The sequence below is a fragment of the Prosopis cineraria genome, unplaced genomic scaffold (assembly GCF_029017545.1).
Source record: "Prosopis cineraria cultivar Desert tree isolate PC_DT_omini unplaced genomic scaffold, ASM2901754v1 PC13, whole genome shotgun sequence".
NCBI lineage: Eukaryota > Viridiplantae > Streptophyta > Magnoliopsida > Fabales > Fabaceae > Prosopis > Prosopis cineraria.
The window spans coordinates 38886868-38894992 of NW_026555344.1; positions in this window are offsets into that span (position 1 = coordinate 38886868).

Consider the following 8125-nt stretch of genomic DNA (forward strand, 5'->3'; position numbering starts at 1 on the left):
CAATAATTATTAGGATTTTGGGTTATTATTGTACAGTCCCTTGAAGTAACCACCAACTTTACCCAATTACGCCATAACACATCATAAGTATAGGCTAGGTGAGAGAATTGGACTCTAACAACCCACCTCACCCAACATATGCTAGCACAATATAGGAAACACCAATAACTGAAACAAATAATCAAAACACTCCCAATGTGTCATGGACTGTGCCACATGTTTCACAGTGATGAGTGTGGTTACTCACCTTTAAAAATAATGCTAAACTAACCCTAACATAGCAAAGGGTCAACTTAGGTCATATCCCAATGGAAGTATCTACTAGTTTAGTTATAGAAATTGCTTGAGTGAAATAGGTTAAATTCTAAATGTTTAGGGCTTAAATTGATTACTAAAGCTAATTAAATAAGGAAAATAAGTTAGGGGCAAAATTAAAGTATTTGATAATAAAGTATGAATGGGTAGATTCCTAATGCTTGAACTAGAGAGAATTCCTTGCCATTTAAGTCATTAACTAAGAATTATGATCTCACTAGTCAAAAGTGCAACTAAGTTCGGTTAAACCTAGTTGGTTTTAGCTAATGACCTAAACTTAGTCCTAAATTAAGTAATTAAAGTTATGACCATCACCTAAATGAAGACTCCTAGTGTGTTTTAATCTAACCAAGGCACGGCTCTCTCTCTAAAATCACTTAAGCAATACAAGATTATATAACACAAGAGTAAGGCTAGAAATCAATCCACAAGATTATGTAAGACTAATTCCAAGCAAATTCACATTAATAAATCACAAAATTATGCAATTCACCAATATGGTAGCATTCAGAAGAGAGTCAAAAGCATAGAAAAGATTCAAACAAGTCATCTTTCATTACAACAAAGTCTACTCAAATTAAAGTATAAGCCAATCACAATGTAACCTAAATCTAGAATTACAAAGTAAAGTAAAATGGAAGAGCTAGGTCAAAGTAATTCTTATCCAAATATGTAGGTCTAAAATGGTGGCTTATCCTCCTTCATCCTCCCTCCAAAAACCAAAATTGCCTTGCCTTTAAGCTCTATGGAAGTCTCCTTTAAATTCTTAAGTTGACTGAAATGCTCCACAACTTCAAGTAGAGATTAAGGCTTTAGATAGAAGATCAAAGTAGGAATTTATAAAGGATTATAATAAGAATTAGAGAGAGAAAATAAAAGATGAAATGAAAAAGAAGAATGATGAGTGAATGAATATGAGAATATAGTGTAAAGAACATGAATATTGGTTTCTAATCAGATTACCTCTCAAAATTAATTCCAAAATAAAATTAAAAAAGCTAGAGAGTTTCACACTTTGTGCATATGCCCTTAAGTGATACCTTTTCATTAGTTTAATGATAAACCCTATATTAATATGAATAATTCCATGCTTTGCACTTAGAAAATTTGATCTACCCCATCCTTTCAACCATTTGCATGCCACTTTATGTCCATAATGCCCTCTTGCGCTTCATTAACCAATTGATATAAGTCCAAGTGCACATGTATTACCTATGTCACATAATGAACAAAATGAATCAAATAAATGCATGTGACATAATGATTTATATTTTGACATATAAAATTAATTATTTAGATAGGAGAGAAATAATAAAATGAAATTCAAGGGCTGCCACACGTGAAAACACCGTACACAAAATCCAAATTAGATCAATAAAGTCAACAACCCCAATTTTGTGATTTTTAATTAATATCTCTCAAACTACATTGAATTTTTTAAATCTAATTTTATATTCATTCTCCTATGCATAAAAAAATTAGACTAATTTTTTTGTACATATTTTCAAAAGTCAAATTTTTGGACAAAAATTTCCAGAGTGCATAACTCTGTCCTTTAGGCAATTTTTTTCTTTGAAGACTATCAATGCACCAAAGTAGGGAATATAACATGAAAAATGGGTCCTAAATGGCTAGATAAAGTGTGTAAATAATGTGTCTTATTATGCAACATATGGTATAAAGCCATAAATTTATGCTTTGTGACATGTGTCATAACATGCACACCATACACCACAGTGCACATAACAAATTTTATTGTCATGACATTTTGTCTAATAGAAACTTTCAAAGTGAGCCATTTTCACATATGATATCCGATCAAAGTGATTTAAGTTCTCATATGAAGCTCAAGAAACAAGCTAATTAATGAAGCAAATCCAATGGTTCAAACTCAATCTAGATACTTAAATATAAAAAGTTACTTTTCATTTAAAATTAAGTACTCCAAGTATTCAAATTCAACCTCTCACTTCATTAGACCACCTTGGGCTTTGAAGGAAGTTGAAAAGGACTATAAATACCTAAATGGCACATAATATTTCATATACAGTACCTGCTCAATTCGATTGCTTAATGGCCTCTTTTCACATAGATGGACTTACATGAGATTTACAAAATACTAAACCACAATCATCCACTTGATCACACTTGTCCCACTTATATATACTTGACTTACACAAATAAGGCCAAGCCACTCTATTTAGTCAGATTGACAATATTCACATGAAAAGTACACATTCTATAATCATAAACATATAAGTACATTCAACATACTAGTGGAACAAAACACAACGTCTACAATTCTTGAATCTTGCCTGTGAAATAAATACCTTTAGTTTTATACAAGTACCTACTGCTTAGGCATCATAGGCTAGGGACATAAAACTTATCATATATCATAAGGAAAGCTTCCACACAATGTTATATTTACATACTTGCTTGTAATAGCATCTAAGCCCACCAACCCTTAGACATATAGTTTCACAAATGGCAAAGATGCAATAAAAATTAATACAAGCAAGCCACTAAAATCTTTTACAACCATGTTTGTATCCTAATTGACAATTTAAATACTTTACACAAACATACATTCATTAACTCAATAGTAGCATTACAAACTATTATAGGCACAACTACTTTTCTCGCACTTCCTTTCTTAGCCTTTTCGAATCCTAAAAACCTAGAGTCATAGAGTAACGGAGTGAGATGAAAGTCTTAATAACTAAATAAATTTAAATACCTACTAATAGGAAAAATTATACACAAAGACATAGAGTAATATTGATATAAGAATTATACAAACATATATCCAAATCATGAACAAGCATGAGTACAATCATTATCATGATGTAAGACACAAATATCAATGCACAAGCATGTTACACCAGTATTTTTCCTAAACCTCCCAATCTCTCAATTGAACCTATAAGCTATATATAGGACCTTTTTGGTTGGTCTAAGCTCTCCATCAGTGAAAGAGATAGGGCTAGTATCTCTTTATCACTTATGAACTATAGATTTCCCTTAAATAATCGGTAGGACATCAAATACTCCCTTTACCAACTATTCCCAGAGTAGTAAGGAGTAGATCAACTATGTCTGTCGGCTGTGGTAATTCACAAGGGCAGTAGGTGTCACACACATGCCAAGACCATAGTATGCATAACTCTACAAGGTGAACTCCCAATTCTAGCTATATATGAATGATCATGTGCTCTTAAGTCCATATGAAGGATCATAGCCAATGCTTTAAACTAGACTTCTTAGCTTTACATAAAGCAGGGCCATATACCTCTACCTTAGACTAAGGTATATATCACTTTTAGTTGCACATACATTTGCAACATTACACATGCATCCTATGCATCACTTTTACATAATAATCTCGTACATTACTTTTCACATACACCACACACATCACTCTTATTACATATGTAATATCAAGCAAGCAGTATTAAAGCACGTATGCCTATGCTTCTAAAGCTATTCTATCAGTCTTAAAAATCATAAAATAAATAGAACTATAGAATTATATAAATAATTTTCACGATTAGCTTGTAAATAACTAACCTAGGTAGAAAAGTTTATCTAGTACCTCACATCCCTTTTATCCAGGTTTATCGTTTGCACTAAAGCACTTAAGGCTTATAGATTTTCACGAGCAATTTCAAATTACTTAATCTACATAGACAAGTTTCCTTAATTAGCTTCCAAACTCAATGTAAAATACTATGTTGGTTAAATCACATTACTTAGCACTTACAACCATCTCATTTACACTTTTGGGCTCACTTAAACCCATTCACCATAATTACACACTCTTAGGCTATTGAAATGGCCAAATCACCCCTTAATAAACCATGCAAGCACTCTTACCCTTTTGAAACTTCTTAAACTGGGTTAAATTGAGCATACAGCTCTCAAACTCAACTGTAAATCTCTAACACAATTGAAAAATCTTAAATTAACATCCAATAGCCTTTTACAACTATATAGCCAGATAATAACTCTTAAAACTCTCTAATTCAAATTACCTATATCCCAATCCATGAGAAATCATAGTAGTATAAGAACATAAAGCGGTATGAAATTTAATTGGTGAGCAACAAGTCAGAACTAACTCCCAGTACTTTAAAACCTTATAGCCCTAGTAGAGACCACCTCCTTTCCTCTTCTCTGTCATTCCTTTCCCTTATATATATAAGTAGAGATCAAGAGATATGAAGATTGTTAATGTTTTACAAATTATCTTTAATTTTTATTGTTTCATCAAATCACCTTTTCAACCCCCTTAGGTGATCCCATAAAAATGTTGGTACCATTCATAGTCATTGTGCTTCCACACCTAACTTCGCCGTAGTTGTACTTTCCTTCATATCTATTCATATCTATAGCATGCCACAAGTGACTTCTTAAATCCTACACATTCATCAAACCAAATTTACCTCACATCCATAGATCCTTGTGCTCATGCATATTAAAATATGATCATTGTATTTGTCTTACCGTGTTTCTTTGCATTATTGATCAGATAATACTTGATAGAGGAGACATTATTAAATTATATGTTTTTGATTATTACAAAATCAAGAGAACAAGTGTGTGTTACTTGTGTAGATTTAAAAAATCCATTGATGAAATAAAACCTCCAAGAACTTGAAGAATCAAGAGAAGAAGAAGAAGATTTATAGGTTTAAGCCATTTATTTTTCTTATATTCAATGTGAAAACTATGAGAGCTTAATCATATATTATCAAATTTTAAATGAATGCATTATCTTAAGCTTATAAGTCTTAATTGTGCATCTTAGGACTTTTTTTAGTCAATTCAAGTTTGAAAGTAATGTTATTCACGCTTGAATTGGATCATAAAATTTGAAGTTTTCACTACATAACATTTCAAGCCTGAACCAAATGGTTCCCCACCTGATTTGTCACTATAGGCATACTGGCTAATGTTTTATGCTTGAATTAGAAGTGGTCCATGCGTGATTTGTCGCCTTTATTTGAGTGATACCTTGATAAAGCTTCTATGCTCCAATTCACACCTAAAAACATCTTTGTACGCACACTTGAATTGTCACAATGTATTACATTGCATTTTGAGTAATGACATTTCAAGCTTGAAAGAGAAAGCTTTCACACCTGTTTTGTCACTTGTTCTTTTGAACACATTTAGCCTAAGTGAGCCTTAAGCCAATTTAAGCTAGTTTCGCTTTGTGCACTTGCGTGATTTATCACTTATAGAAACTGAGTCTTTTGATCATGCAATCCATGCTTGAATACTTATTAGTTTCGTGTGTGATCTGTTTGCAAAATGGCTTAATTTTGTAACTAACCATTTTAAGCGTGAGAGGTAAAGTATTCCACGTGTGATTTGTCCTCTAAAATGGCTTGGGTTTTATAACTAGCCATTTCACCTATGATAGTTGGTTTGTTCTACACATGATCTGTCACCCAGATTGGCTTTGACATTTTGCTAGTCAATTCACGTGTGAGAGTTAGAGGAAACCATGCCTGTTTTGTCATATATAATGATATACATCCTTTTACTTTACAAAACATGTGTGAGTCACCCTAGAGTTCATGCTTAAATTGTCATATATGTTTAACTGGAACTTGCCTACCTCCATTTCACGCTTGAATCTCTTAGTTGCACATAAGAAATGTCACTAATAGCTACATTTACTATTTTAATAGTCTGAACATTGCAAAACAATATATATGATACAATTCAAGTCTAGAGCAAGAATTTTGATCATTGTGTAAACTATTCCATATTTGAACATTCTTAAAATCATTCAATTTATGCATCAAAAGATTTTGCATTCATTCACTTATTATTCTTCATAAACTTTGTGAAAAAGCTTTTATTAGTTTTTAAGCTTCTATTATATTCTATCTACTCTTTTATGGAGAGTTTATCTTTGTGAGAATTTTTTTTTGAAACAAAGTTTGAAATCTTGAAAAGAGATTTTTCAAGTGAGTTGTAAAAACTTGCTGGTTGTAGCAAGATTGATTAATTAAAATAAGACTAGTCAAGTCTTATGAGTTATATGAAGTTACAAGCACCCACTTAAGCTTGTGTTAATAGTTGAAAATCTCAAGGATAATCTTGAGGACTAGACGTAGGCCAAGTTTTGTATTAAATTCAATTGACATAGGATATTTGCATTAAATTCACAAAATAAGATTTAAATTGGCAATCGATCTTATTAAAATTTGACTAAAAAATATTGATGTGGCTTAAAATCAATTGATGCATGCATTATGTCGAGTTGATTATTTTTGAAACCTTCCAAATTGAAGGAGATCATTAAAAAGAGATTGAAGGAGTAATAAATAGAGGACAAATTAATGGGGTGATTGAAGATTATATTTTGAAAGATATAATCAGATATTATTGTAAAAAATAATGAGCTTACATCTATGTGTCATCACAAAAGGGAAACAGGGAGCTGATATGGCTTTGTAATATGATGGCATGCGTACTTTGTAGCAAGGTTATCAAAACTAGACTGGACTGATTGGTTCAATTGGGAATCGGCCAGGTAGTCGGTCTTGAAATAAGGCAAAATTGAGGGAGGGGAACTGCTGGTAACCCAGTCCAGCTCATCATCTCTACTTGAGTACTTGTCTCAGCCTCTCATCGTCACACATCTATCATCTCTAGATGAGTGCTTGTCTTATGCTCATTCATCCCATCTGAGCTTTGTATGAGTGCATGGCTCCGAAGATGCAAGTCTGAGTGCAGTGAAGGCTTGAGGAGCTTGCAAATAGCAAAGGAAGAACTGGAACGAGAGCATTTCATTTGCTGTCTCTATTCTCTCTCCTCTGTTGCAAACTTGCCATGCCCTGTCACCTCCCTCTCTTTTTCTTTTGTCCGGATTCCTATTGTTTTTGACCAATATGTCCTGATTTCTATCACCAACTCTCCTCACATAAATTATTTATGATAAATATATGCTCTCCCTCTTGTTTTTTCACTCCCACAGCCCTACCACTATATAATATATATTTTTATATTATATTTTTCTTTTTTAAGATAATATTAATTATAATTTTTAGTATATAATATTTAAAATATATTAATTATATTACTTTATTTATAAACGGTTCGACCCAAGTCAGACTATTGAATCATGAATTAGTACCTTAATTAGTTTAATGGTCTATCTGGGCCTAATAACCTTGCTTTAAAGCCTTGGTTATATAGATTTATGGGTCGCAAACTTACTAGCATGAAAGAACATGAATCCTTGCAAATCAATAAAGGTAACCATACATGGGTGTAAGCTTATCTTTAATGCCCACATAGACATTAATTTTTTATGGAGTTAGTTGCAAATTCAAAGGGGGTTAAGTTCATTTTTTTTTGAAAAAAGTGAAAATTGTGCTGATTTAGATGTTAAGTATTATTAATATAATGCATGTAGAAATCTTTCAAATCCTCCAATCTTCAAGTCTTTTTCAAACCTTCAAGTTATAAATGTATGATTGTTTTGTGAATGTTGTTTTTGAGTTCACTATAGAATAAAGAATGGCGTCCTTGGTAATTTTTTTTGCCAAATACAATAATTTTTGTTAAGTAATGCTTCATCTCTTTCTTAATCACATCTTGCATGTTATACTTATAATTATATGAATTATACTATTATTACTTAATTTGTAGTTTTTTAAATTGGTCAACCTGTAGAAGGCACTGGTTGTAGCTAGTTAACCATGGTAAATGGGTCTTTTTTTTTTTTTTTTGGTGTGACAAACATGGTAAATGGGTCTTTGGCAGATCTGAGGTGCTGTTGCACCTGTAT